At 37.0% G+C, this 22,506-nt stretch overlaps 1 protein-coding gene across 3 annotated transcripts in view; it reads right to left on the bottom strand.

The window, feature by feature from the left end:
* Positions 1 to 22,506, bottom strand: part of LOC135161084 (putative polypeptide N-acetylgalactosaminyltransferase 9) — a 90,087-nt gene that overhangs the window by 61,293 nt on the left and 6,288 nt on the right. For 2 of the 3 annotated variants that reach the window (XM_064118357.1, XM_064118355.1), the window contains exon 2: positions 8,595 to 8,694. The gene's annotated coding sequence lies outside the window, so the exon portion shown is untranslated. Of the gene's footprint in view, positions 1 to 2,863; positions 3,416 to 8,594; positions 8,695 to 22,506 lie in introns of those variants that run through there. The other variant, XM_064118356.1, reaches the window with a different exon arrangement.

Here is a 22,506-nt window from a genome sequence, read left to right as displayed (position 1 = left end):
GAGAGAAGATAATCAAATCGACTAGTGAGAGAGCGTGAGATAACACGTGGGGGATATCTATACGCATGTACACATTGTCACGTATTAGGGTATTGTATGTGGGTTATACGTGATGTTCTTGTGAAGACACTGGCATAAGAGATGGGGAGTGGATGGAAAAGGGAGAGAGAGAGGGTTGCGATCTGGGTAACAGCGGCCACGGAACCACGACGAATTCAATTGGGAAACGGAGAGGCCGGATGGCTGTCAATTACGCGGTTTGCATCGTCTCTAATTGCGAAATGCACCAAGTGCGGGCCTTCGCGCCTTTTGCGAAATACCAGGAGCTTCCAGGCTTGTGCGACAATCGTGATTTGATAAATGATCGCGTTTATTTAATTGTAGCGATGAGATTAAACTTTCTTTCTGTCGTAATGATCGAAGAGATATTGAAAAAAAAATAAATAAAAATTGGTAAAAATTACCTCGCTTGCAATTTTTGTAATAGTTATGCAATCATTTCACTGAATTTTCCGAGAAAAATATAATAAAAAAAAGCCGAAAGTGTGAGAAAAATAATTGATCCTCCGCTCAATTCCGCGTATTGCCAATTCCCGAAGGGTAAAAATTTAACAAAAATATTTTGTGAATCACAACTCACTTAAAAATACGGTTGGCTCGTAATGGTTTTGTGAGATAGAATTTACGAGTCATAACGTGCGGTCTATGTAATTTTCATTGGGCACGCGTTTCGTGAATTTTCGTGACCCGTGAAAATGCCAAAATTTTCATATTTCACAATTCCAACGGTTAAATTGCGGTGAAAAAATTCTGATGCACTTTTTATGTATTATATCACAATGGGTAAAGAGAAGAACGGAGAGTGGCAAGGTTAAGAGATTTACCCTTCCGGAAATGGGTCGCGTTGGCAAGTTGGAGCACACGAGAGTGTTTTTGTGAGTGTGTGAGCGAATGCAGTTGCACCAGGGACACTCATAATGGCTTAGGAACAGTGTGCCGGACGATCCGGTGGAAATTTCCCAGGGATTTTTCATGAAATATCCGGAGCATTCCACTGGGTCTCACATGGTCATTCCGTTATTCTCTCTCGTTCTTTTGTTTTTTCATAAATAGCAGTTGTGAAGAAATAAATATGAGGTTAAGTGTTGGAGTCGTTGATTGAATCGAGGGAATTTGCCCGGTAATTGACAAACGTACGGAATATAACGTGTAAATGCTCAAACTAAAATTAATTTCATGAAATTCCGGAGGGATAAATTTTTTTAAAATTCAGTTACTGAATTTTATAAAAATAATTTCACTAAAAGTCGCCATTTTCTGGCACCTGTGCGTCTCTTTTCCCGGGCATAGTATCAGAATTTTCTCTAAGAATTTTACTCCCAGCGTTTTATATCAAAATTTCAGTGCATAAATAATATTGCTCAGATGCCATTGTCGCCCAAAATTTTTTTTTTTCATTTTATAATGCGAAATTCATTCTTCGCAGTTGTATATTCCACCAAATTCAATTTTTCCATCTTAAGAACGGAATTGTCTAGCTCAATAAATCATTTATCTTCGTAGTCAGCCAGAATCGGGGGAAATCGTAGATATGCCGTATGTGCAAAAAGCCGTCGGAACGGAAATTGTGGTGGGGCATATGTAAGCGAAATGTTTATCTTGTCAGCGTGTTGACGATGAATGCGCGTGGGCAAAGAGATTGGGGACAATTTAATAAAATTTATGGTAACTAAAATCACCATCGAACATTCCGACTGAATAATAAATGTTAAATACGATTAGTTTGAATGAGACGGCACTCAACTCACTTCAATTCAACTGCTTTCAATCCTGAATTTGCTTTGTACCTAGTCACCTACACTGAGTGAATAAATGCACTCGAATTCCGGAATTCACGCAAGAAGACTTCCAATATTTTCAGATGTAGGTCAAGTACTCCTTCAAAAAGTTGAAAGGAGAAAAGTTTCTATTGGCGATTGGGAACTATTGTATTTCCAAATCAAATACAATATTTTGAATCTTTCATTCACACGAATAGAATTTTTTTTCATTCATTCAAACAAATATGACATTCCGAATGGCACCATCCAATTCCAATTGAAATGCAATAGATATTTTTCATCAACTGATTCATCTCCCAATACGAGAGCATATCATTTTTTTTCACCAGAATATTTATATTTTTCTTGCACCTGAATTTTAGAAATTCTGTTTACGGATTAACGGGAAATACGAATGTCTGTGTCATTCAATGGAAAACTAGTCCCCTTTCATCCGGTTAAAATCGACGGAAATGAAAAAAAAAAAAATAAAATGATGGCTATCGAAAGTGTGAATGTAAAAAAATGCTCATAAAAATTCCATTGTCAATAAAAATTGTCACGTAGGTGTTAGACTAATGACTGGATTCATCCCATTTGTAAGAGACACTTTTTAATTAACTCCTGAGTACATCAACACGGCTATCTGATTGTTCCCAGTTGCAATGAAAGGAATGTTAAGCGCGTGCGCGCATAATGCAGCTTCGAAATTATGTCGAAAGTCGTTGAAACGATGTGTATATCCTTCCTGTCCGCCCACCCGGACTAATGAATGCTTTTCTACTAGTTCTTTTTGCATTACCCCCCTCCGGCAATGAGATATATCACATCAAGAGTTGAATCCACTGCAGAGATCAAAAGTCACTTCCACCTGAACGTTCAGGGTGAGATTATTTTAGTAATTAATGGAATGGTGTCTGAATTCAAGGTTAATACAACCAACCAAATTTACAATATTTCACATCACGTGAGATAACTTTATTTTTTAACCCCCAATAAATTCAACGAACGATAATTTCATATTAAATTGATAATGAAAATACCTGCAATATCACTGCTACGGTGAACACTAAACCGGGCGTAACCACACACAATCCCACCCCTTGATACTGTTTCACTTGAATACGAAATTGACGACAGGGTGGTTCATAAGGGATGCCGCAGGCGTTTCGACAAATTACAACGAGAACTCTCAATTCCCCCCTTAAGACACACAGTTACAATTCACCCCGTAATATTCACCACCAACTCCTCGCACAATATTATTCCGTAATTTTGATGAACACTTATTTTTCATTGGTACGACGATGAAGACACCCGGGGCCAGGTAATCGAGCCGATATTTTCGTTCAACTCCTAGTGATCGGGAACGCAGAGTACTCGGGGATAGGAGGGGATTCACGGTCACGTTTCCGGCTATCACGATTCGACCGTAGCCCGTGACCTCGAGTCAGAATGGGAGTGCGGGATACGTTGAGTGCAGTGAGGCTTAGAACCCTTTTATCCGATAATATCCGAGGATTGAAAATTAGTTCGGGTGAGTTGAGGCCGAGGGAGTCCTTCGAGCTCAACGGACTGGTCGAGACTGAAGGATTGCTCAACGACAATTACCACTGGTATGGGATACTCGAGGGACGAGCAATTCCTACCTGAGAGTCTTCGCTCTCCGGATTCTTCCCCTCTTTTTTTTTTTTTTTTCGGCCTGAGTGAAGGTGGAGGTGACGAGGTGGTGGGGGATAACAGGATGCCGTATGTGGCCTTTGCTTTTCTGCTGATATTCATCATTGTATTGAGATGAGAGAATTATCTATCGAAAAAATATCACCTTTCAATTTCGTCATATCGTGTTTTTATGATGTAAACATTGTCATTTGTTGATTAAATACTTTTCGGTTTTTTTAAACGTTCCCGAAACTAATGGAAAAAGTGAAAAAATTTATTATCTCCAGTAGAGCAATTACGACAACTGATTACTGGGAAAATTGGTGAATACTTTCTTTTTTTCTTGAGAAGTTAATTTCTTTGATATGATGAAAGATCTCTGGGGAAACGTATAATTTTTCGACAAAAGTAATTTCTTTATTTGTGATTTTTTCATTGTTCACAGCTGCTAATTATGCTATAATTAACCTCTCGATTAAAATCACTAAGTGAATATTTGACATCATACATTGGACTGTACAACGAATTTCTTCAAATGAAATTCACAACTTTGTCTCCTCTTTCAGTAGATATCCCCCGGTATGGCATTCCCAGGTTTTGTTTGTCCTCACTTTGATCTTCCTACGTGTGTTTGAGAGTCCAGCTCTAATTTGCAGACAATGCGGGCCCGTTAAAAGTTTCGAATTCAGAAAAGATTTCCCGGACACAACGTGTCGAGTCACAATTCGATAGGTGAAATACCAGGAAAATGTGAAATTACAAACATCAAAGGTTTGGAGTCTTTGGTTGATTATTAACGAGACCTCAGCCGCGATGTAATATGCGGTTAAATTTTAAAGGGTTAAAGTCTTATTGGAGGGGTTTCACAGAAACCGGGAAATCCTCTTCTGGACTTTGAGAACGATGAGACCCCCTGGAATTCATAATTAAATCCAGCTAGTATCCACGGGCATCAATTAGCCACCGTGTTTCCGTATAACTAATTAATAGGCGCGTCTTTGAAAGGAAACTGGTGCATCTTCCGACCCATTCAGTCGTAAAAATATATTTTATACATTGAGAAAAAATCTTATTGACTCGTTTCTCCCAATTAAGGTTTTTCTTTTCAATGTACACTGATAAAATAATTCAATTAGTCATAACGAAGTTTGATAAGTGACAGAACAGTACTATTGAATTAGCAGAAATTAATAGTCATCAATAGTCTCCAAATGATTCAATCACACGATGATCTGTTGATCCAGATGAGACATGTTGAGACATGTTGATTCACATGGGACAATTAACAGATTTTATTTAGAAGATCATTGCAAACAATGAAAGCCCCTTCAATTTCCCCACGAACGCAATTATCTCCCAGATACGAATTTCCGATCGATTCATGAGAAGAGAAAATTCCCTGACTGAAGATTATATGAAGCAAAAAATAGACCTTTCCCATTCCTGCGGTGAAAACATGACATTTGACTCCAAGTGCTGGTTCGTTCGATTCGCGTAAATTTACCTCGAACTGGAATAATTGATTTTCACCGTAAGATATCATTTATTTGAAATGCATTCAACTACGTAATACTTGTTCCGAGAATAAGATAAATTTTTTTTCATCAGTGTACATTGAATATCGAACGATGCCAGGAAATTCAATTGCATCTTCAATGAAATAAGTCAGGGATTCTATCTGAGGTATGAGAAATAATGGAAAAATATAATGTATAGACATATTTTCTCCCAGATAATATAATGTGGGTTGGAAGGCGTCCTATTAGAATGCAATTTCACAATGCTGACAATATCTCCCTTCGGCCCTGCGGCATTTTACCCATTCAACGTCCAACTCACTACTCAGAAATGGCGACGACTTTCCTCAGAATTCAAAATTTGTCTAGGATAGCAAACAAAGCTGGAATTGTATTATTCAGATGTAATTCAAGAGGAAGAATAGTTCATTATTCGACGACAAATAATGCATACCAAATATTTTCCAACGAACTTGTGAGACATTTGATGAATTTACGGATGATCATCGCCATGTCGACGTCAGATGAAGAAGAGTTTTGTTTTTATCTGCTGACGCGATTCCATTCAAGTGGCTTGAAATTATTATTAGATAAGATTACTATTATGGCAACCGTGTGATAACACCTGTCCGTGGAAGGATTCGCAACATTTTACTGACTATTCCGTTGGGGAAAAAAAACCGGTAAGAAGCGAAGAATTCCTTGAAACTCCAGAATAAAACAAGAAGCCGGAGGGATTCTTCGTAAATTATAGCGGTATGAGAATATAGGGAAGGAACACTCGAAGATCCGTAAACTTTGGATTTTTCGTTCCTCCATAACCATGTAATTAAGTTTCTCCTTGAGTGAAAATTCTTTTGAAGATTTTCTTCCAGGTCAAATGCAATTTTTATGAAAGTTGCTAGATAAGTTTGATGTTACGTACAACTGAAATTCAACCGAATAGGTAATTTTAGATTACAGATAATCATGCTAAAATCGTTCTACTTCTTGAGGTTTCTGACAACATTGAAAAATGCCCGAACAATGCTATCAATTTCATCGACAAATCGACCTTGACGGTTAAATCATTTGCCTCTGCAGGTGCTACGACGATGAATAATGACATCAATCGATCTTTCTGAAATTGCTGGGAGGATTCTTTTACCAGTAGATTTATGAGGTTAAAAGAAACATTTGAAAATGTTCATGACTAAAATTGTCGAAGAGATGTTACCGAGGTTTTTCGTCGTATTGCTGACACACCTTGCAAGTTGTACTTGTTCATGGATAAGAAAGATGAATCGCTTTCATCGTAAAGAGGTCAACAAAATGTGGCTCAAGTGGAGCGTCTCCGTAAAGAAATATCGCGCGGAAATTGACGCTCGACGAATGAATAATTGTGGCGGAGGGAGATATTTTTATATTCGTTGACATTTAACATTTCAACTTGTTATGTCATCTACTGGCCCTTCAATTCAGCGGAAGAATGAGTGTCCTCAAGATGTACTTTTTTCATTTTCAATGTTCTAAAATAATACATTCAAAATTCATTTGCGATTGATTGTCGTTCCTGCTAAGGAGCCAATCAAGTTTTCTGATCAAGTTTTTATAGTTCCGGACGCAAAGTACATATACAATAGTTAATATAATTGACAAGCTTCAACCGGAAAAATAATTGGGTAAAATATGATAAAACGACCCCTTGACATAAATAAAATTATTCAAAGCAATGCAGAAACCTCTTAAAAGCATTGATATTTCAACCATCTTGAGAAATAATTGGCATTATGTACCACATTATATCCCAAGTATGTAAAAAAAAAATTCTTTCAAATGCTGCACCTCTTCCTCACTCGCCCACATCGATAAGTTTCAACCAAAAATAAAACAATTTTAAATTGTCCACCGACATCCGTAATTATTCTTCAATTACCTTTAACGTAACATTTGTATTTGAACTGGGTCACACAAACGAATAATAAGAAACAAGAAAGACCTCGTCGGGAGTTATAATTTAGCCACAGTATAAACCTGGCTAGCAGGAAGCGACCCAATTCTCCGAAGAAAGCACAAAGTATATAAGCACGGGAAGTGCAGTAATGAGCTTCCCCCCCAAGAAATAGAAAGGGAGAAAAAGGAGGCGAACTAGATGAGAAAGAAGGCGAAGTAAATTTCAAGCGGGTAAGGTTTGAATAGCGAGTGAAAAGCACCAAATTGCATACAGAGTGCACATTGCGATGGGCCTCAGCATCTCGGTAAAATAAAACCATCGAATATACCCGGAAATTATGTCGTTGAAGGATATCAGTATAGAATAGTGAAGGATTTTTCACCCCCACTAGTGAACAGCCATAGGCAAATATCATTTTTCTGGAGTCTAGGGGTCTTTTTGACTCCTTCTATGACGTAAGATTCAAATAACGGCCTAAATGAGGGCGAAAGGTTATCCTCGGAGGGATGGACGAGCTGTTGGTTCACAAAAAAAAATTACTTTGACAATTACGTATCTGTTTAGTAATCTGTCAGCTAAAATAGTATTCAGTAAAGATTACGGAACAGTTACGCATTTTTTTACTGAATGTTCCAGACTTTTTCTAGAACGTTTTGGACTTTTGAAGGTGCACTAAAAAGTCCGTATACGGATACAAAAATCTGACAATTTTTAAAGTGTGATTACGAAAAAGTACTGTCCTGCTTTACAATCTCGGCGCAAACTGCAGGCCGGAGAACAATTAATATACGACCCAGTAAAATTTCTTTATTGGCTTAAGAAAACTTCTATATCGGCCTCGTAAAAATTCAAAGTCGTCGGCGATAATCGGCTACATTCGCTGCTCATAGTTAACCAATCACTATGAGTTATCGAAAAATTACTGTGCGGTACAGTAAAAAATGAAAGAAGGCCCAATAAAATAAACTGACATAGACATAAATTTTTCAAAAATTTCTATCAATTTTTCATTTAACCTCAAATAACAAAATTTACCCTATTGATGGGAATTTTGATGTGTGAGTAAACCCCATTACTGTCCCGCACAGTAATTTTTCGCATATTTTTCTCTCCGTCTAACTGTTCCGTAATTTTTACCGAATATTGTTCTAACTAATAGACCACGGAACGGTCTCGTAATTTTTCAAGAATTTTTCTTTTCATGTTGTCTCGGGCGAACCAAAACATACCAAAAATTCCACCAAGACGACATTTCAACCCCTTTCACCTCTTATTTCTCGGGTTTGCGCGGTCTTTCCTATAAATTCTCTAACTCGTTATTTTCCGGGTTATAACCATGTAGTATGGGCCGTCGTGGGCCATGCACACCTCGGAGTAAAAAGATGTATGTGCTAACGCTCGCCGGAACCATCAGGAAACTTAAATCCTTGAGCGATATCTTCCTCGCTAATTTGCATGTAAACTGCCCGTTGAGTCATGCGCGCACCACTTTGCCCCGCGGCTCACAGCCCAATCCGTATTTAACGTTTATGTCTAAACTTGGGGCAAATTGCATGGCCCCAGACACCCCCCGGTATCTCCTTTTTCCATGCCTCTACACACCCCCCCCACCCCCCGTGCATGCCTTGTGTTTCATTCAAAGACTACATTATTTGTACTCACCATCAGCCTTGTTGGTGCGCTTAACTGCTCAGGGATGACTTTTTTTTAAAACTTATTGTTGGCACAGGTCGATCGGTAGACGAGCTTCACCCCGACTTTTCTGCAAAGTAAAAGGAAAATGTTAGCGTTTAGGGTTGTAGTAGTCGTCTGTTACTCGTTTTCTTTTTCTTTTTTTTTTTTTTTTACAATCTCATTCTGCTTTCTTTACTCTATGCCATTGGCTTTTGTTTCTTCCTGTTCATTCCTTATTTTATTTTCGTTTTTATCTTGAAGGAAAGAACAGTCCGGAAGATATTGCTCCTCGAGTGAATTTGATAGAACAGTGAATCGAAAGACATAAAGTGAATGTTGCTTGCATTTTTCTTTATTTTTCATCGGCTTTAGGATTCACAAAGAGCCATGGTTAACATGGATTGTCGAAGACATTGTGATCCCTTCTCTATTCTGTTGGAGATCGATTACGACTAGCCATGAGAGGACAGCTGAGATTTAAGGACCTTCGAGAATTTCATTACTTTGAACTTATAAACTCACTCACTCCACATATTTTTAGTTTAAAATTTTCAAAGCAATTTTCCTTTCATTTTTATTTTCTTATTATTATGCAGCAGGAAAAGGTGACGCAATTCAGTCAAAATTGTCAGTGTAATCTAAAATATGATGTTTTCACTTCACAAGGTGGAATTTAATATCACCCTTTGAATCATGTTAATCACCCGTCCATGACATTTTCACTTTTTTCATCTACCGGTCTCTCATAAGTCCCAGTTATCCAAGAATTTTCAATTGTTTTGATGATACCCACTTTTATACGAAAGAAAGACAAACATCAATTTCAGTTTGTTGTCTTCTTCCCCTGCAAATGCATATCATCTAATTGAAAATTGTATATCCCTGAATCATAGAAATACAGCATTTCTACGGCTCCCACCGTGTGAAACCATATTTCACTGGTAACGTAAAATTTGCACGATGAAATGAAATGTACATCCACGTGTACAGAATCTCACGAAGCTGGAGAATAAATTCTGGATAAAAAGATCGGAGTCAAACTACTTCTATTCACCTGCTTACGATAAAATCCTTCGAGATACGTAGCCTTGTCTCAAGAGGGCCGTGAATATTTTTTCACATTCAAATGTACCTTTAAACTTGCTAAATTCGATATTTAACCGCAAAAATATATTATGATTATCCATGTAAAAACATTCAACAAGATGGTAACCGTCTCCGAAGGGAAAAGTAATATTTCACTTGCTTTTCAACGTGACTTTACCGCCTCCGGGAATACTTTTGATGGACATTGCACCGACGTTTAATTACGAAACTGTCGGAATAACCGTACACGATATTGAGATAGCATTGGAATTATTATTTCTGGTGAATCTAATCAAGTTCCCATGCGCAGAATCTAAAGAAATAGAATACTCTCCAACATATCCCATTGTTGGTAGGATTTTTTGTGAAAGTCTTGGTATTTTAGTACGAATCCATTGGGCTTTCTGTATAAATTTTATTTTTGGAGTTGAAAGGCATCAACGAACCGTTTCAACGTATCTAAAAATTCCACCAAACACCATAATTCATTCACTAGTCTGAAACCTTAATCAAGTTGACCGCATAATCGGGGCAACTTAAAAGCTACCATTCTTGGAATATCACTCAGTGAGAGCATTTTCCAGAAAAGCATATCGAGTCTTCATCCAAATATACGACGTAATGCATCAGCATGCTTTCCGCAAATCCAGTAGCCATTAAAATACCATCAATCAGACGAGCGCTTGTTATTTGGACATCAAGGGATTTGACTTACAGTGAAATCAACGAAATATTCATAAAACAACAGTAAATCATGTTTCTGGTCTTGAATAATAATGAAAATACGTGTACAACATATCAAAGGATTCAACAAATCATTATAATAAATTGACAATTTCGACAGTCAGACTAAATTGATTGGATACACTGGGATACATCAAAGTAGTAGTCGAGTACCTCTCGAGGGTTCAATTTTCTCGATAGGTCGAGTGTTCAACCCCAGTATATGATCGTGTTATATCCGTGAAAATGTCACCAACGTAAGACGCCCCAGGGTGATCAACTGGGTACATCCTCAATGAAGATGATCACCATTTTGAACCGTTACCAGTGCAAACCCCTTACGCTACAATACATTCCAAAACGTTTAATTGAATAGAATTGTGCGAACTGGTGTTAGTAATTTGTACATCAAATACAATTTATCCCTCATTGCGGCACAAACAGCATCAGTGCCCCTATTCAATTATGCATTAGAAACTCTTTGAGTTGGATAATATTTAATGACATTACCGATGATTATGGAATAGTTTTGAACATCAACCATCCGACAAATACAATTATTCAGCATGAAAAACAGAGACAGATAGTTGAAATTGCTGAAGTGGTAGGGGAATACGATAAGGGTCCAACCGGAAGAGGAAATTCAAAGTGGACTCTAATGACCAGATCCACATCATCACCTACACGACTGACAATTTTATCGACATTGGGGTTAAAGTCCTCTAAAATAAAATCACACTTCTACTCAATGATTTATATATTTGTTTTATGGTCTTGAGTCAACAATTTAATGATAAAAAAAAAATTACGAGAATATGCTGTTGAATTTTTCAGATACTGGGAAAAATCATTCACCCATGAAAACTATAGCTGATGAGGAAATGAGGAAATGGTTTACAGGATTTGGTGGAACGTGACACAGCGATCTGTGAGGAGCGAGTTGGTTGCAGTTTTTACAGTGATTTTATTGAGCCGATGCGGAACGAGTTGGGGTTTGATGACGCAAAAACTGGGAGGTGAAGATAAGGTACATTTCAAGTTGCACTGGACGATAAGTTGTTATTGGTGTTGCGTAATATTGAAGTGTCTCGCATAAGTACTCATAACACGAATACCCTAACAATTTTTTGTTCAACATTACGATCGATTTGAAAACTATCCATAGAATGTACTGGGGAATTATCGGAATAAGTTTCCGAATTATTAATTAATTAAGAATAACTGACATTCCACCAACTCGTTAAATTCCAATGAATTAATCTTATCATCTGGCAGATCAATATCTGAAACGATTGTTATCAAATGAAACTGAAGAATATAGACAACAAATTCGAATTAATATTCCCATAAACGTATGCAACCTGACAAAAAGTAAATGGTTATGAGAAACTTTGCCAATGAAGGTATTTACCAACTCCTTCAAACATCAAAAAGCGTCGTAACTACCCAGAAAATATTGGTTCACCATTCAGAATAGCATAAATTAAAACTTTCACTGGAGAATCTTTCCACCATCTTGCGAGTACTTATGATTCTTGGGTTGAAATTTTGCGCCACTCCAGTGAATTCAATATTTTATGATGAGCAAACCACTATACGAGATCAAAATGCCGGTGCTATTCGAGGAAACCATTGAGAAAACTTCAAAGGTACATCCTAGACGGATATTCTCAGAATTATTAATGTCTCTAACATTCCAACGATTCAACTTTTTTATTGATAAAATAAAAGCAATTTATCCACAATTTTTTTACGAATAAAAATTCATAATCATTCATGATCTTCAACGAAGCTTGCGACTTTCTCAAGAACTAACGTCAATGATTAAAAATCACTCCTACGTAGCTCATTTCCGCTAATTCCCCCACCCGGAACAACGTCATCTCTCTAAAAACTTGCGACAAGCATAACGAGCTTAAGACTTCATAACGAGCGTTCTCAGGAGCTTTGCAGTAATCTCCGGTAAGTGTCGTCAAGCTCTTTGATATGCGACATGGCCGTTGCTGCTCGTAGAAAGTGAAGCGCTTTTAAACTTTGCACACTGTATTGGGTATCATCTTTCTTCTCTTCACATTCTAATATCTCATACATTCAACATTTCTCAAAGAAAATTTAATTCCCATAGATGAAAGAGCCTCCTCCACACTAATCCTCAACATGTACCCAAAAATGAAACAAGTCATTAATTAATTATTTCCACTCGACCATCTCTATCTAAATCAATGGAAACCACCGAAACCACCCCCTCAAAATCATCAAAATATTCCCATTTTTTCATAGTCAAGTGACGAAAGCAGACACAAACCCTGTCTCTGTCTTATGGGTCAGATCCTCCCCTCGGATGTCAAAGGCCCCAAATTCGAATGCCAATCGGATAAAAAAAAATAACACTAAATTTTACGGAACTGATTCGTAAAGTTTGCAAAGGATTCGCGTAGTCCTTTTTCCGATTCCACATTTTACCCGACGTTTACGTTTCAGAAAGTAATTTTCACCGAACTTCTCACGTTCTTGTCTCTCCAGGGGAAAACTTTTTTTTTTCTCCCTGTTTAAAACCGAAATACTTCATTGCGAGGTGGCCAAATAGAATAAAAAAAAAACAGGTACAGCGCTGGAGAAAATTGAACGGCTATCGACTGTTCCCATTCCACAATTTTCAAAGTTTGGACTAGACGAGGAGTGAAGCACTGCAGTGGACTCGAACATCGTTGGTATGCAACCCCATCGTTTGCCCCGGGTACGCGTTTCCTTTTTAGTTCCACCAAGAGATGCTGGAAGTGAAGGGAGGGGATGTCTCCAAGAATCCGATAGGTGGAAAGGAAAGGGCTGGTGCATCGTAAGCGATATATCCAAGAACTGCCTCTATTAGTGGCGGTAGCTCCTGCAGAACCTCAGACCCACACTTCCTAGACTATATTGATGCTACGGTAGTCTGAATCTACAAGTCTATTGATCCCCATATTGCCCAGGAGTAGCATCTACAACGAGTTTCATTAATTTCCCGTGACAAACCCTAAATCGACTTAACAACGACCCACTTATACTTGATAAATTAATCAATGTAAAAATCACACGATAAAATAAAAAGAACTTGCAATCTTCAATCAGAGAAAATATTACTTCCGGTTCCAAGCGAACGAACGAAATTATCGTCAAGACAATGCGTACTTTCTTGCTTCTAATTAAAGAATTCAATCAATTAGGAGTTAAATACAAGAGTTCTTTGAGGAAGATAACTTTTTGGAAAAGTTACAATCGAGTGACCCACATAATATCGAAGGAATCAATACCACGAACTCAGTTATTCAGTTGATTCATTAAAAGTTTTAGCAATTTGTTCACCCCTACTGATTAGAATATTTAAGACCACTGATATCAATTTTTCAAACCTCATTTCCAACAAAATGTCTGATTCCCACAGTTAGAGGAAATTTAATTGAATTTTCAATCTCACTAACTGCTGACCATCAACTTCTCCACGAAAGCTCACGATAATTGACTTTTTCATCTGCACGGAAATTTCTCATTAAATATCACTTTATATTTCTATTCAAACGTTCTTTCCATTAAATATCTCTGAAACAATATTGAAATACGGGAAAGGAGACTTGGCCAAGCGCATTTATCCATTTAATAGAAGTTTTTTCATACATTTTTTTTATTGAATGCATCACTCCAACATTCAGCGATGGAAAAAAAAATCATTTTAAAAAGCTTATGTAACGCGAATCACTCGCAATTTATTACTTATCGAGCGAATAGTTTATTCATTGCGTTGAGTATCCATTAAATTATTGCCAATTGATAAATATCATGCATTAAATAAAGAACTGTTTCACTCTTAATCACAATCTATCGATTACCATTGACAATTCATTGAGACGTACAGCGTGACATAAAGTGGTGCTTTTATAACAAATATAATCAATGTTATCCACGTATTTGCCATTTGCAATCCTCAATAGGCTATCTTTACTTCCAGTAATTAACTTCAGACCTTAATTTATTATAATAATAACCCACATAGAAAAATATCTGTCTTTGGAATATGTTTCAACAAATTGTGGAACGATCCTGAACCGGAAATGATCAATTCGTCCAGGAAAATTCTCATAAAAAAATTAGAAATGTTATTTTTGATGACCAGAACCTCAGAAAATATTTTAAACAAAATTCGGGATGTTCGAATGACATTATACTCCCATAATACACAATATTATTCAATTTCAGAATGCTTTACCAACAGTCCAGAATTTTCAACGAAACTCAACCACCAAGAACATCCTATCCAGTGGAAGGAATGTCAGAATTCGTGTCTGAGAGTCGATAAGAGGTTAGACTGTTGGACAGCGTTTTCGATCTTACCCTGGCCCTTTCACCCCACCAACCCCGTAAAGGAATGTTCAGAAGAACCGGACGTCAGCGTAGACTCGTCGCAAGTGTACATGCACTCGAGAGTCACTTTTCCCTGTCCATGGTTCGGCCTGTGTACAGAGCCAGATCGATGCTAACTTCAATGTTTTTCAGCGATATACTAAAGCAAAACCCCTAGAGCCCCCCTACCCTCCCACCCCCCCCCACACCCAACTTACACAACTAAAACTACCGCGATGTGCACATTCTACCTTCTGTACACGATTGGAATGCAATCTTCGTATTCGGGTTCCGTGCAAGCCGCAGAAAAACGACTCCAACCTTTTCTATATCTTCCGCGGAAATTCACGGAATTCCTTAACACTCAACCACAAACACGAATAGGATAACTCCGAGGATACACTACACTGCACGCAGAGATAAATTATTGATGAAAATTATCCAATCATTCTCGGACAATGTGTCATGCGTCATCGCCTCCTCATTTCAATCGGAATTCAAAAATAATTAATGAATGATGGTTAATTGTTATTCTAGGTCAGAGAAATTTTATTCCAACTCGTAGTAAATTTATGATTCTACTCTAAAAATTTAGGGCAGTCACTATTAATTAATTATGCGCATGAAATAATCCAGATGAATTTATAGGGCAATTCTGGTTTAGAAAATAGTGGTTATTAATTTTCAGAAGAAAATAACTATTTTTAATCATTTTTTTTAGGTTTAGGATCGTTTTCCGTCGTTTCTAAGCGAAATTAGAAAATGGAAAGAACTAACAATTGCAATATTTCCATTCAGAAATTAAAATACGAGAAATATTGCCATTCTGACTAGTGGAAGTAACACTGGCGCTCAGTGACGTCGACAAAGTGTACCAGATGTGTACGAAAACCCAACCACTTTTCTCGTATACCAAACGGAAATACGATTGCACGAAATTAAACTCGATAAGTGGCCTCTGGGTAAGTGTATACGTATCGTTGGTGCACCAGCTCGGGATACAGCCAACGGCGACACACTGAGACTTTTTCCCGCGGTGAAATAAGTGTTGGGACGATATGAGTTTTCCTGGAGCCAGCCTTGGGAATAATTAACGGGGCTTGTGCGATTTTTTTTTTTTTTCACTTTTCTGTATTTTATTTTTCTCCAACTACTTTTTTTTTTTTCATTCTATTTCTTTTCCCCTGGTCTTAACCCAACGGTAATAGCGTGTTTAGAGTTGGTAGCATTCGTTGGAATAATTAACCAACTCGTGGATGTTTTAGAGCAATTAAAAATAAATTTGTAAGAGCTGTTGAAGTAAGCGGATTTGAAGAAAGCAATTCGATTTGCCGCTCTGATTTTGTTAATGATATTATGGTGAAAATTTTCTATTATTCAGACCAACAATTTTTGGGGTATTCTCAATTTTCGTCAATAAATTAACAGTATGTCCTTGATGATTTTTATGAGTCATTATTTGTACGGAATATCAGTCATTAATTTTATCCCACTAAATTTCCATTAATTTCCCATTATTTCCATCAATTTTCTAATGGAATTCATAAATTAATGTCGTCACATTTGTTTTAAAACAGAATTGTTCTATTTTTTTTGGAAGTGTAAGCAGAAAAATAAAAATTCACAAATGGAATTCGATATCTGCATACAACAATATATTTTTACGCCGATACTTGAAATTTCATTTCCTCCTTGCGCAGCATTGAACGTAACGTGAATTGAAATTGAATGATCGTACTTCAATGCTTTCCACTCGCAATCCAATTCAAACAGCGAAGAGTTTATAAGATCGAAATTTATGGTTTCATTGGTCCCCTCTGTTTTTACATTTTGAAATTTTATTACAACAATAGTGACTCAGGTGATGTGTACTATACAATCCACTTATTTCCAACACCTGGATCATTTTCAATTCTTATCTGTTAGAGAGACTTTCTCAATCAAATATTCAGTAAGTTATTTCCCAGTCGGCAAACATCAGCCAACTATTTACGAACACCTCTTTTCCTTCTTTTGTTAGTAAAGTAAACAAAGAAATGTAAAGAATAATTTATTGAGAAAATTCCCAGGGCATTAGAATCGAGGTAACTCTCAAAGTCATATGCTTTCTATTCACAAAAATGATAATCTCTGGTATAAATTTTGTTAATGACGGAGTGAATATAAATATAAATATATATGTGAATATATATATGCGTGTGTGTGTGTGTGTGTGTGTATAAACCCACGTCAACTATCACAGAAATCACTATTGGCAAATCGAATTAACCTGAATTTCTATTCTAAAAAAATATCTTTGTCGTTTCTCAAGCGAAAATTAACAAACCATATCTCCTCACTTTATTTTTAAACCCAGAAGCAAGAGACAATCTTCCAAAGGTTGATGATCTCATTAAATACTCCACAAGGGGAAACATCAAATTTCTATTTGCGATCTTCAATAATTACGTGAACGCGCAGAAATAACATTGTGTTAATTTACGATAAGCCAGTAATATCGTCTACAAGATTTTTGGAAAATCTATGAATAAATTGGATCGAGATGAAAGGATTTCGTGCAGTGTAAATTATGAAGACACTTCGACCCTAAATAGAAATAAAAAACGAAGAATGGACATGATTGGAGAGTAATCTACCGTAGGATAGTCTTCCTCATCAGGAAAGTTCAAAGTTCGATTGGTAAAGTTTAGGTCTTCCTATTCAGCTCACCCAAAGCCATGATAGATTTCATGATCAATCGACACCGATTGCTTTCAGGGAATAAAAAATTCTTGCTAATCCGATTTTTACGGCTTCAATACTCGTATTAATGTCCCAGTCATTAATCCAATTAATTGATTGGAGAATCACTCAGAATTACATCTACGAAAGGACCAACCACATTCTGATCGAATGACCTCTACCATGTACCATAAAATCATTAAAATTTATAACTCCAGAAATTCGAAGACAACTGATGCACCCGACATTTTCGATTTCCAATCCTCGAGAATGACAAGATTATTGTCTCCGAAAACATGGCACATTTACGTCTAAATGTGTCTAAACTATCCAACTTCAACAATAATGAGCATCGGTGATACGACACAAGGTGATTCCATTGAAGATCCATAAAATTTGATGACCATTCGATCGACTGTTTGGATGAGACATTTGAACTGACCCCCTCCTGACACTGTTCTCGTAAATGTAACTAGGAAAAAACGTCGAGAAATCGATTTTCCATGTTCCCATTCTGAATAAACCCTTCGACTCTGTAGCATTACATAATTGACTTTGCCACCTAAAATTATTTGAATCCTCTAACACTATTCTAAAGCCATTGTAGATGTTAGAATGAGGCCAATTGAAAATCCATCGTTGTTCTGGTACTCTCAACCACCTGACGACAATGTAATTTCAACATTTGCGAGCCATAAAATATGAAGTTTAATCACTGGTTTGAAATAGCACAAGAATTCAACCGCAGGGGATGAGACCTAAATGGCAATGTCATTCAGTTTCACCATTACTTCCTCGTTTGGGACATGCATAAAACTTGCTGATGCACGTGGCCCTAGGGTACGTTCATCCCAGTACAGCTCTACCTGTCTACGACATTGTCACTGGAGGTCAGAGAATTATTCACCTGCTTTTATGATTGTTAATTAACCCCTACTAGAGATCTAAGCATGACACCATGTCGCCTGTACATTACAAGAACTCCTACGAATTATCGAAGAATTAAAAATTTATTAGGATCAGGTCTGAGGCTTTGATGGTCATGATTAATGGCATAGTTAGCTTTCAGGTGGTTACCGTACCTAAAATTAAATATGATGTGCTGCTAAAACCTAATGCATTCACCCAGAAAGTGACCGAGTCAATTTGTTATTAATTAATCAACTCTCGCGACCAATTGATGATTATTAACACCCAATTTTTAATACCAACATCAGGTTCCCAAGACCTGTATTCAATATGTCCTGAGTGCTTTCAACCTGAATGAGAAGCTTCAAGTCAGATTACAAAATACTTCTTTTGTACTTTCAAGCATTTCAATCCCTTTTGAATTTCAACCATCAACTAAAAGCATTATCATAAGACCAGCATTTGAAAGTAAACGCTGAATGTTATGATACTCTTCTCCGTTCATGCGCGAACATCGTGATATCGATGTTTAACGCACAAAGTTAGGCAATACCTGCATCAAGAATATTCCCCCAGCTGACTCTCTTATTTAATCCCACTGTGTTTGATAAACTTTTTAACTACAGTTTTTAAATCGTCCCATCAGTATTAATGTTAGATCGTATCTTCAACAAAAAGGTATATCTTGAATCGAAAATAAAAAGTGGAACATGGGGGAAATCTTGAACGAGTGGAGAAAGTAAGCGGATTGCCATAAGAACAATTACCTTCCGTTGAATTTTCATGAAGTTCGCCAACGCTGAGAAGAAAAAAAAAATTCTGTAAAAGTCTCTGATTGATCCAAATGATTCATTGATCAAATATTCGCAAAAGAAATTTATTTCTCGCGCCCCACTCTAGGACTTTTTAATATTTCAAATGGAACCGATAAAAACAATTATCCCAATCAATTTTACTTAATTATTTTTATTTTCTTTTCTTACTCAGTCGCATAAATGTCGTATCATGTCAGTCATTTTTCGCGATACGGGAAATCAGTGTCGTAACCCATACAACTCGGTGTTTTCATCTTGCTCCCTCAGTCCACCTATTTCACATGACATTTTACGACCAACAATTTATCGATTCTGGGCCTCATCGTCCTCGTGTTTCCTGCCTCCCTCCCCCTGACCCCACGGTTCAACTGCCTCACCCTCCAAGAGTCTATAAATTGCAGATATGTCACCGGAAGAAAAGCCTTTCCCACAAGTTCTATTTTGAAGGACAGAAAGGGAAAAGGAAGACGTGTGTACAACTCTAACCTACGACGTCAGAGACGGCTTTTACGGAATAAAAAATTCAACGATAATTACATTTTCTTTCGTCGCCGAAAAGTTAAAAACGAACGGATCATATTGAATGAATTATTGAACGTATTTCAGATGTCATCGGAGTTTTAACATTGAGATATTTTCACCAGAAGAGGAAGTGAACCCCCGGAATGGTGATTGCCTCAATCCGTCACAAAATCGCATCACTTTTCAATCTGCGAGTGATCAAGTTGATCTAATTAGACGATGACTAACGAAGAAGTTATCAAGATCTATTTCAGTGACTCGAATTCGTTAGCGTACGAAACATATTAATTAACTAGAACCGAAAGACAACTGAGAGAAAAATATAATTTTGCGAATCATTTATTTTAGAAAAATAAATTCCCCAAATTTCCCTAGAAAAATTCGCTTTAAATTCTTGTCCCAATAATAATAATATTCAATTGGAAAAATGATATTTTTCTCTCACTGAATATATTCGAATAACCCCCACTTTTCACTCCCCTTTTCCATAAAATCATATTTCACACCGATAATCACGTGAAAGTCAAACGAGTGCTTCATCAACTGCGAAATAAATCCCAGAAATTGTTACTCACTATGAAATAAAAATGACAAGTGTTAATATAGAATCAGGATAAACTTCACCGCCAATGAGTCGGCAAATGATAATAGACAAAGCCCTCTAGATGGTGAAGAGAATGAGAGTGCGAGATTGAGACACCAGAAACGGAAGCCATTAATGGTGGAACGGGTAGTGGGGAGGTGGTTGTGAGTAGATACGCGAGTGAACCAGTAAAACAGAATAAAAGAAAAGAAAAAAAAAAATGAAGAAAGTGAGATGAGTGGAGAAACACAGAGGTAGAAAAGAAAGCACGGATAAAAAATGTGACCAGGATAAAAGGGAAGTAAGTTATATAGAGGTGAGAGATTGGTGCACAATGCCATTGTGAATTCGTAACCACGCGCCTCTTTCGTTCTTTCTCTCTCTCTCATTTCCTCTGTCTCTGGTATCTAGAGAACTGCAGAAGCTCATCCTTTCTACACTTTTTTCCTGATACACTTGAGTTGGTGTATCTCAACTATGTTCATTATTGTGATTTCCCCCCCCCCCCCACTCCCTCGAATGGAAAAGCTCGTCGACGAGGTGAATATTAAAAAAAAATTTAATTTACTGAGTGGAAAATTATCTCCGGGATATTTGAGAGAATGAAAAAATACTCAAGTTATTGGTTTTGGTTGAAATACAGAGTGAGAACTTTTAATAAAAGAGATGATTTTTTATGATAAATAATGTTACATCATTTACCAGTAAACGAATGAAATTCTGAATCATTTGAAAGAATGTTGGGTTGATTTTTCATGAAATAACAGTCATTAATTTACCATGAAATACTGTATGGTGTTCCTATGGCAGTATGTGACCGATTTTGTGCCGGCAAATGGGGTGGGATGAGAGGGATAAACTGGAGGATGAGATGTTTGATACAAAACTGTTGGGGTGAGTTTGGCATTCATCGATCAAACGTCGTACACCGGCTGTGGGGGATACAGGTGAAATAGACACATACATGGCTGTCTTTAGGACAACAAACGAGACTTTTTTTTTTCAAGCTACACACTGTTACACACACTTGATCAGAGACTTGAAGGGCACTTTCAGACAATGTCCAAACACACTCCTATAGGCAATTATTCAATACGTTGATACAATGGGTTCAGCCTCCCCCCCCCCATCCCTCGATTCTACGTCACTGTGGTTTTGCCATTGTCTTGTGATTTGTACCCACAACTGATCGAAATCACAGAGCAGTGAAATTGCCTGATCAATACAACGATTTATGACAATTTTTGTTTACAATCAAACTATATAAAATTAAACACCATTAGAAAGTATTTACGAATTACGATTCTACAACGAGCGAATAAAAAAACCAAAAAATATAGTCATCGTGTGATATTTCAGTGCAAATCACTGAAATATCACACGATATATTAGTTTATCTGGTATCATATTGCAAAAAAAAATTCAAAAATAAGTATAAAAACCATCATAACTTGCGTACTATAAATTCAATCATCAACTCCTCCCACACGATACCTCATGATCCAACGTGAATTGTTGGCTCGTTCAACAAAATCGTAAAGTCAAAATAGGAAATCACCAATAACCCATAACCCCGTATAACTTCAACCAATAGGTTGGCGATATTGCTCATGGGGCGGATCGTCGGAATTCCGCATTGTGTTCCAGACTGTCGCGTATTTTAATCGGTAACGAAAAAATAAAAAAAATAAAAAATAAAAATGTCATAGATTTATCTCTTCACTATCCCTCCACACCGCGCATCTCTCTCCAAGTGGAGAGGACGATAAACCCGTCGATGCTGCGTCGCATGATTTTTTTTTATGTCATAGTCGAAACAAACATAAAAAGTATACTTCCCCTTCACCCCAACCCCGCCCTACCCACCCACACTGAATGCATTGAACCAAAATTGATTTTGTCAACATTGAACGATGAACTGCATAAATCGTTGGTATTTTTTTTTTTATTTACTTTATAAATCACTAGGAAGTATGATAACGAGATGCCATAGTTGTCGATGTTTGTTTAGTTTATTCAATATTGATAGATTTATTAAGGATTATACGATTAACACATGCTGAATTTTCTACTCATAATCCTTATATGACACCTAAATAACAAATTCCGAAGTAAATAGTCTGTCATATAAGAGAAAATGACTCTCATCCTGTCTCGATATTCCCAA

This window comes from Diachasmimorpha longicaudata, chromosome 4 (assembly GCF_034640455.1).
Source record: "Diachasmimorpha longicaudata isolate KC_UGA_2023 chromosome 4, iyDiaLong2, whole genome shotgun sequence".
NCBI classification, from domain to species: domain Eukaryota; kingdom Metazoa; phylum Arthropoda; class Insecta; order Hymenoptera; family Braconidae; genus Diachasmimorpha; species Diachasmimorpha longicaudata.
The sequence above is the reverse complement of the archived record's forward strand: the minus strand, read 5'-3'. Positions and strand labels throughout refer to the sequence as shown.